The 7,500-nt window shown below is 34.3% G+C and overlaps 1 pseudogene; it reads left to right on the top strand.

Moving 5' to 3' along the window:
- LOC138030509 (uncharacterized) overlaps positions 1–1,849 on the top strand; it is a 7,186-nt pseudogene extending 5,337 nt beyond the window's left edge.
- The last annotated feature ends 5,651 nt before the right edge of the window (positions 1,850–7,500 follow it).

The raw sequence follows: 7,500 nt of genomic DNA, 5'->3' as shown, positions 1-7,500 counted from the left end.
TATCCCTGTATTAAAAACGATCCAAATACAGCTGGGTTGTAGTAAAATGCTGGACATAGTATTAGCTGGGCCCAAACAATGTGCTGATCCAACCATACTTGAAGACTTTTGTGATGGAACATTCTTTCAAAATTATGAATTGTTTTCAAATGATGAAAGAGCTCTCCTTCTTTTATTCTACTATGATGATGTTAATTTTATCAATCCACTGACAAATAAGAATCATAAGCTCATTTTTTTTTTATTATCAACTTGCAAATCTGCCTCCTGCATACAGATCAACCCTCAAGTCTATTCATCTTTTTGCTGTCTGTGAAACAAAACGCCTCTCAAATCCAGAGTATGGGTTTAATAAATAAATAGAACCTTTGGTAGAGGACATGAAAATTCTTGGTTCCGATAGAGGGCATACTTTCTCCTTACCTATTGGTAATATTAATCTCAGAGGAGGTATCTTGGCATTGTTGGTAGATACACCTGCCAGTAATAAGGCAGGTGGGTTTAAGGTAGGTGTGGGTGGAGCTAGGCGAAAATGCTGTCACTGCATGGCTAATTATGAAGATATGCAGTGCCTTTTTATAGAAGAGGACTTCCAGCTACGCATGTGTTCCTAGAAGGACTTCTAGCCTATGAAATCAAACTTTTACTAAATTATTTCATAAATGATATTAAGGCTTTTGGACTAACTGATTTAAACAACAGAATTTAGCAATTTCATTATGGATATTCTAACAGTAAGAATAAGCCTTCCTTTATCTTAGATAGGGACTTGGAGAAGACAGCTTCCACAAACCTAGGACAGAGCGCTTCTCAAATGTGGCTACTATCAACTGTTCTGCCTTTCATTTTGGCAAAGTTTGTTGATACCACCACCGACCACTGGAGATGCTTTATTTCAATTATTGAAATTATGTCTCTTTGCTTTGCCCACAAGGTTTCCTTAGCAACTACTGTTTATTTAAAACGGGCTATTAAGGAACAGAGTTAACTGAATAGAGTGTAATGTGAAGTGCTAAATTTCAATCCCATATGAACCATGTGAGCATTAGCCCTACTGATGGAAATGGGCCCACACAAGGACAGAGAAAAACTCTAACCACGGTGGGAATTGAACCCACGACCTTCGCGAACATCTTCAGTTATTTAAATCCCTCTATGGCAACACTTCTAACATTACACCCAAACAACATTTTCTAATTCATTTGCCCTCTTTCATTTTGAAATTTGAAATTTGGGCCTCTTGTCCGTGCCTGGTGTATGTGTTTTGAAGCAAAACTTGCATATTTTAAAGATCAGGCAAAAATTGTAAAAAAATTCAAAAATCGTCCATTATCCTTGTCAAGGAGGTACCAGTCTTCACTATGTGCTGACCATATTAGTTTTAGCAAAGCAGATCAGGGTCCCATTTTTGGACAAGAAATGTCATTTGGGTATGCCAAAGCATTGTTTGGTGAAGAAAAGGATATTGTTGTAACAACAGTAGAGAGATTTACTGGTGTTGGCAGTCTTTGTGATGCTACTGAAATTTATTCGTTAGATTCTGTTCAGATCCATGGAATTAACGCTCTACAAACCAGACAAGGATTCTTTTCTCAATTTTGGTAATGAGAATGGGTTGCCAACTTTTGGTAGGATAGCAAACTATGGAATTTTTTTTGCCCTTGATGCTATGGTAACATCTCATTATAATGAAGATTTTAATTCCTTTCAAGTCGAGGAACCTGTTCTTCCACAGGGATATGAAGTTGTTAGACAAGAGGACCTTAAGGTGTCATTTGTTTGCCATTCACACAAATGTGCAGACAAATTACATATCATCATTAAAGAAAGTCCACTTGCTTGGCTATAAAATTTAAAACCAAGAATAAATGTATACAATGGTATACTTTACAGAGAAAAGGCAATGCAAACTCCCCAATATTGTTCATAAAATATAGAGTCACTTTAATTCGAACAGATTTGCCACACTCTGTCGTTATCAAATTGTATGTTAAAGCCTTCCATGTGAAGTAATTTAAACTCAATTCTTTTCACAAATAATTGATTTAAGTATAAAACAGGTTTTTGGAACAGAATGGTTTATGTACTTTCTGCTATGAATCAACGAATTCATCTTTCCTAAGAAAATATGCTTTTTGGAATTTTGACAGCTACTATACTTACAACAGACTTCTTTAAAAGAAAATTTATACTGACTCCTTATTTAAGTTAACTTAATATTAATAACAAAATTGTTGTTTTCTTTTAATTTATTTTAGGACTGTGATTTAACGATTCATTTAGCTTTAACTCTATTGTCTGTTAGCAAAATAATGTTTATTATAATGCCTTTTTGTAGTTTTGCAATTTTGGTTATGAATGAAAACAAACTCAGGAAAAAATAATAATGTACCGATCTCTAGATGTTACATCTACACACCAGGTACAGTACGTGTTCAATAATTGTGGTTGTTGTTTTGCCCCCTCTCATTCTGTACATTAGTTAAGGAATTAATTAACTAGTACCTGTATCCAACTACCTAAACCAAGAACTCTTCTTTAAATGGTTTGATATTAATTTTGTAATTAAACAGTACATTGTTGAACCACAAACATGTACTTTTTTCATTCATGTGTACATTGTCAATTTGATATTTTTTACCAGACGTTATACTTACATACATACATACATACATACATACATACATACATACACGTTTATTGCGCTCCCTGAAAAGGGCTTTTCAGCAGCAATATTTAAATATATATTAAAAATCTTACATGAATTAAAAATAGAAAAAATCTGATAAGATAAAAGCTAAAAAAATATAAATGCAACGTTTCACGATAAATTATTTACAAGCAGTTCACATACATTCTTTTTAAAAGTCCTCAGTGAAGAAGTTAACTTTAGATCAAGGGGGAGCGAGTTCCAAACTTTTGCCCCTCGAAAGGCAAATGACCTCTGGCCAGTAGAAAACAAACTCAAGAAAAAATAATGTGAATAGTGCTTGTCGGAGATATAATCTTAATTGATTAATTCATATTATTAAATTCTCAACCTCGGATAATGCAATTCTCGTGCTCTGATTGGTTCACTCAATCTCGGTTATCAGCTCATATACCTTAGTTTGACCTTACATGGTAAATGATTGCGCTTAGCGTTGCTAAACTAAAAACGTTTACGCCAGAAAGCAAAATTTCTTTCGGTATAAAGCAAAAGAAAAACGTTTTTGTGGAAAGTTTGGATCACTTTCGAAGGTTAGAGATACGCGAAAAGGTAAGAAATTTTTTTGTGATGAGCCTGCGTCTGTCTGACCACGAGGTATTACACAACATTGCATCTTCATCAACTTTTTTCGATTTCGCTAGGATTTTCTCGCTTTTTTCGCTCGTATTGCGTACTTCTAAACTTTTGGAGTTTAAGGAATTTAATAAAACTATTAATCCATTCGCGCTTGTTGGATATGAGAGTGGTTATAGCCAACTCGGCGCTATGCGCCTCGTTGGCTATTTACCATCTCATATCCAACGCGCGCTCATGGAATAATTAATTAAATTGTAAAATTATTGAATAAAATGTAAGATTGTTGAGTTTGTTTGCATTTCATGATTTGAAATTACTAACAATTTGCATTCTAGAATCAACATATTGGAACCTTAAAAAGAAATTCAAAACAAGAACCGTAATCTTGAAATAAGATCAATCATATCAAATTTTAGGACTGTCTTAAAACAATACCCCACTAGCTTGAAATGATTTCCCAAGTCTTAAAATGATAACTAAAATAAGAATTGCATTCTTAAAACAAGTTACCTTGTTTTCAATTTGAGAAACCAACTTTTAGAGTGTCACACCAGGCTAATAATGAGTCTCAAGGTTTTAAGGTTTACCGCCGGAGTGGTATATTTCCAGTGTTTTACAAGTAGTATAATGATCACTTGTTGCGTTAGTGCGTTTGAGAGGGGCTGAATAAAATTGCCAGTAGAACTGATTTTCTGTTCTTGTTGGAAAATAATACCTCCAGCCCTTAAAACAAAAATGAAAACGAGGACTGTATTCTTAAAGTAAGGTCCTTTTGAGTAATTTAAGCATTGTCTTAAAACCATTTTCTACATCTGAAAATAAGTAATGTAAATTAATTTTTTTCTTGTTAAATTAAGTGTCATGTTTCTGAATTTAAGTAATTGATTCTTAATTTAAAGAAACCGACTTTTAGAGTGGGAAATCCACTTGGTGAGGGGGAGGAAAAGCCATTGTACCATGGCGCCAGGATTACACTTAGTGTGAGTTTGCTACTGATTATTACTTTTGCAATGCGCCCTCAACTTTCTGGAACTGCCATGGTGGTTTTGCTTACTCTTATTGATATACACCTCATTACTCCCAAATGTTTCACAAGGTCTATGGCAACCCTTCACAAGTTTTGCAAACAACTGGAAAATCCTCTGCAATTTCATTACTACTGCTCATTTTGCTATGAGTACATTGGGGTTAATAAACGAACATGCTGTACAAACAAGCATTGTCTACAAGATTTAACAAAGAAAAATTCTTTATTATATTTCATTGTGATCCCATTGGAACTTCAGCTGGAGGCCCTTCTTGCAAGTAAGTACTTACAAGAAAAATTGTTGATTGCTCAACTCTAAATATAACATTAGCTTGCATGGCACAAATGATGCTTAAAGGAACCAGATAACATGATAGGAACACTGGTAACTTGCAGCTTTGTCTTGTGTTTTGTATTTTATTGGTTGTATTTTGAACTTGTTGGAAGCCTAGTGTAATTTAGTGCACTGTTTGCAGTCATAGTTGTGGAACTTATCAAGGGAATTGACACTAAGGTGAAATATGACGGCCAATGTGCCCGTGAAATTTTTATTCAAAGTGAGTAACAAATTTATATTGTTAGTGGCGATGACAGTGCGATGACATTTACAATAGAGGCAGTACATCATGAGGAAAGTAACTGCTTGAGTTTAACACATTAACATTGACAAAACCTTCAGCTTTTCCTTGATTCTTGCATATTCTTCCATCTTCTATTTTGCAGAAATTTTACCATTGCAATATTTCATACAGCAATTTACATTTACAAGTTCCTTTTTCCAATTCTGAAATATTTACTATCATAAATGCAACCCAGTTACACTTCCTAAAGCATCTTGTTCTATTATTTTTTCAGGAGCTGACATAAAAGATGCCCTGTCTTATCGTAAAACTCGAAAGAAGCAGAATGAACAAAATATTGAAGATATACTAGATGGTAGATTGTACAAAGCTCACTTTGATGATGATGGCTATTTTAAAGGCACAGACGAGTATACAAAAACGATGAAGCTTCACATCTCACTTCAAGTGAACACAGATGGGGTGGCATTGTTCAGATCATCAACTTGTCTGGCCAGTGTATTATCTCATCAATGAATTGCCACCAAACTGCAGGTACATACATATATATGCACAGGTATAGATCATGTATCTTACAGGACAAAATACTATCTAATGCTTTACAAAGATGAGAATTAGGTCTTTTCTCCTCAGTACATTGTCTTTGTTTTTGTTTTTCACATGTTTATTAATAGTAATTACCAATCCTTCCAGTATTTAAGTTGCACACTTATGTCTCTATTGAGACTGAAGATAGTATAGAATAATATGGAAATATAACATCGCTTATTTTCCTTGCAGCTGTTGTCTATATATTAGTCACAATGCAGTTACTCACTTTTACCTTTATCCTTTTTGTACAAAATAATTGTCAGCCTAAATATTCAACTTTGTTTAATTATACACAATTGTGCTGAATGCAACATGTAAATGACAAAAAACAATGAAGTCTTTCCCATTGCAAATTTACAATAAAAGGTGACAAAAGGACTGTAGAAAGCAAGGGAAAAAGTGAAAAGAATGATACACTTTATTTATAGCACTGAGAGCTTACTACAGTACATTAATTTTCTGAAAATAGGATATCACAAAGGTTGCTCCTTTGCTCACAGATCTTTTGTACATGTCTAATCACCCAAATTGTAAATTTGAAACTATTAAACCTACAAGGCTGTCCTCTTAGTATATTTTCAAAGTCATTGTCACTATAATTATAGGTACAGGGAATATTTTGTTCCAGCAGAGTACTTCATTTCTATGATAATAACTTTCGAAATTTGAGACAGGATATCTCAATTTAATCTGAAATGTTTCAGAAACAATTTATTAAGACTACAAAAATTGTTGCAGATTCCACAGAAAGAATCGATTGCTTGGAGGTTTATGGTTTGGGACAAAGAAGCCCCATTTTCAAACATTCATGCAGCTCTTTTTGCCACATCATTGAGAGACTTATTCCATAAAGGTGCGTGAAGAGTATGCATTGCATGTAGCTGAGTTCATCGATTTAGTGATAACATTGTAGTATGATCAATTTTTCCATCATCTACATGTACCATACATAGAAATCTTTGTGTTTTGTGAACGTCACCACCCTTACCAAACTGACAGATATGTGACATATATACATATCAGTGCTGTAGAATATCTGTGATATATCTGTAAAAGAATTTGACCTCATTTTCATATCTGTCACAGATATGTGACAGATAGTGAACAAGGCAGGAACATGCAGATCTGCAAGAAAATGTCTGCTGCAGATATGTTGACTGGATAATTAGCATGAATATATTCACAGGGTTGCCTAGGGTGATCACAGTGCTGTGAACCTGTATTCACCCTGAACTATTAATCTCACTGAATTATGTTTATTAATATAAAGAGATCATGCAGTCTTCAATCTGTCTTAAAATAGTTTGTTTATTTAAATAATCAATAAATACTAAGAGCAGATGATATATTATTTATACAAAACCTATGCACTTGCTCTTGCTAACATCAACTCTTCGTGGCCATTATCAAATTGTACTATGACCAATAAAAAGCCAATAAAAGTATGTACAGTGTGGTAGAAACGATTAGACCAGCACAAGGATTTCCATTTAATATTTTAATTCTGAAAGCAAAGATACATAAGGATACGATTTGAGGCAACATTCCGATCATATTTGGGGCGTTGCACAGCTTACTCAAGGCTGAAAAACGTGAAATTACAAGGTCAGAATACGAAATGAAATAAAAGAAAATGCAAAGCAAATGTCATGATACCTGAAGGGTAGATCCTCGTGCGGTAAGTCAGAAAGTAACCTATTTCGTCGACCTTACACTGACCGTGTGAAATATATGCTGACCGCATGAGTCGAAGAAAGACAATAACATAAAAAACAACGGGTTACTTAAGAAATTGAAAAGTGATCTAAAACATGGTACATTTGATCGGAAGTGTTCCTATTCAGATGTCAATTATAAGTCAATAAATCGCGGTTGAAATCAATTCACAATGCAGTTTGTCATCCACAACAAATCCTCCGGGGCCACGAACTAAGGGCAAGGAGAGCTCACTCTGCTTCGATGATGATGCAGCATTTTTGGACGGACCGCTTGTACTCTCCACTCTTGGTTTTTAA

The sequence above is a fragment of the Montipora capricornis genome, chromosome 13 (assembly GCF_036669925.1).
Source record: "Montipora capricornis isolate CH-2021 chromosome 13, ASM3666992v2, whole genome shotgun sequence".
NCBI lineage: Eukaryota > Metazoa > Cnidaria > Anthozoa > Scleractinia > Acroporidae > Montipora > Montipora capricornis.
The sequence above is the reverse complement of the archived record's forward strand: the minus strand, read 5'-3'. Positions and strand labels throughout refer to the sequence as shown.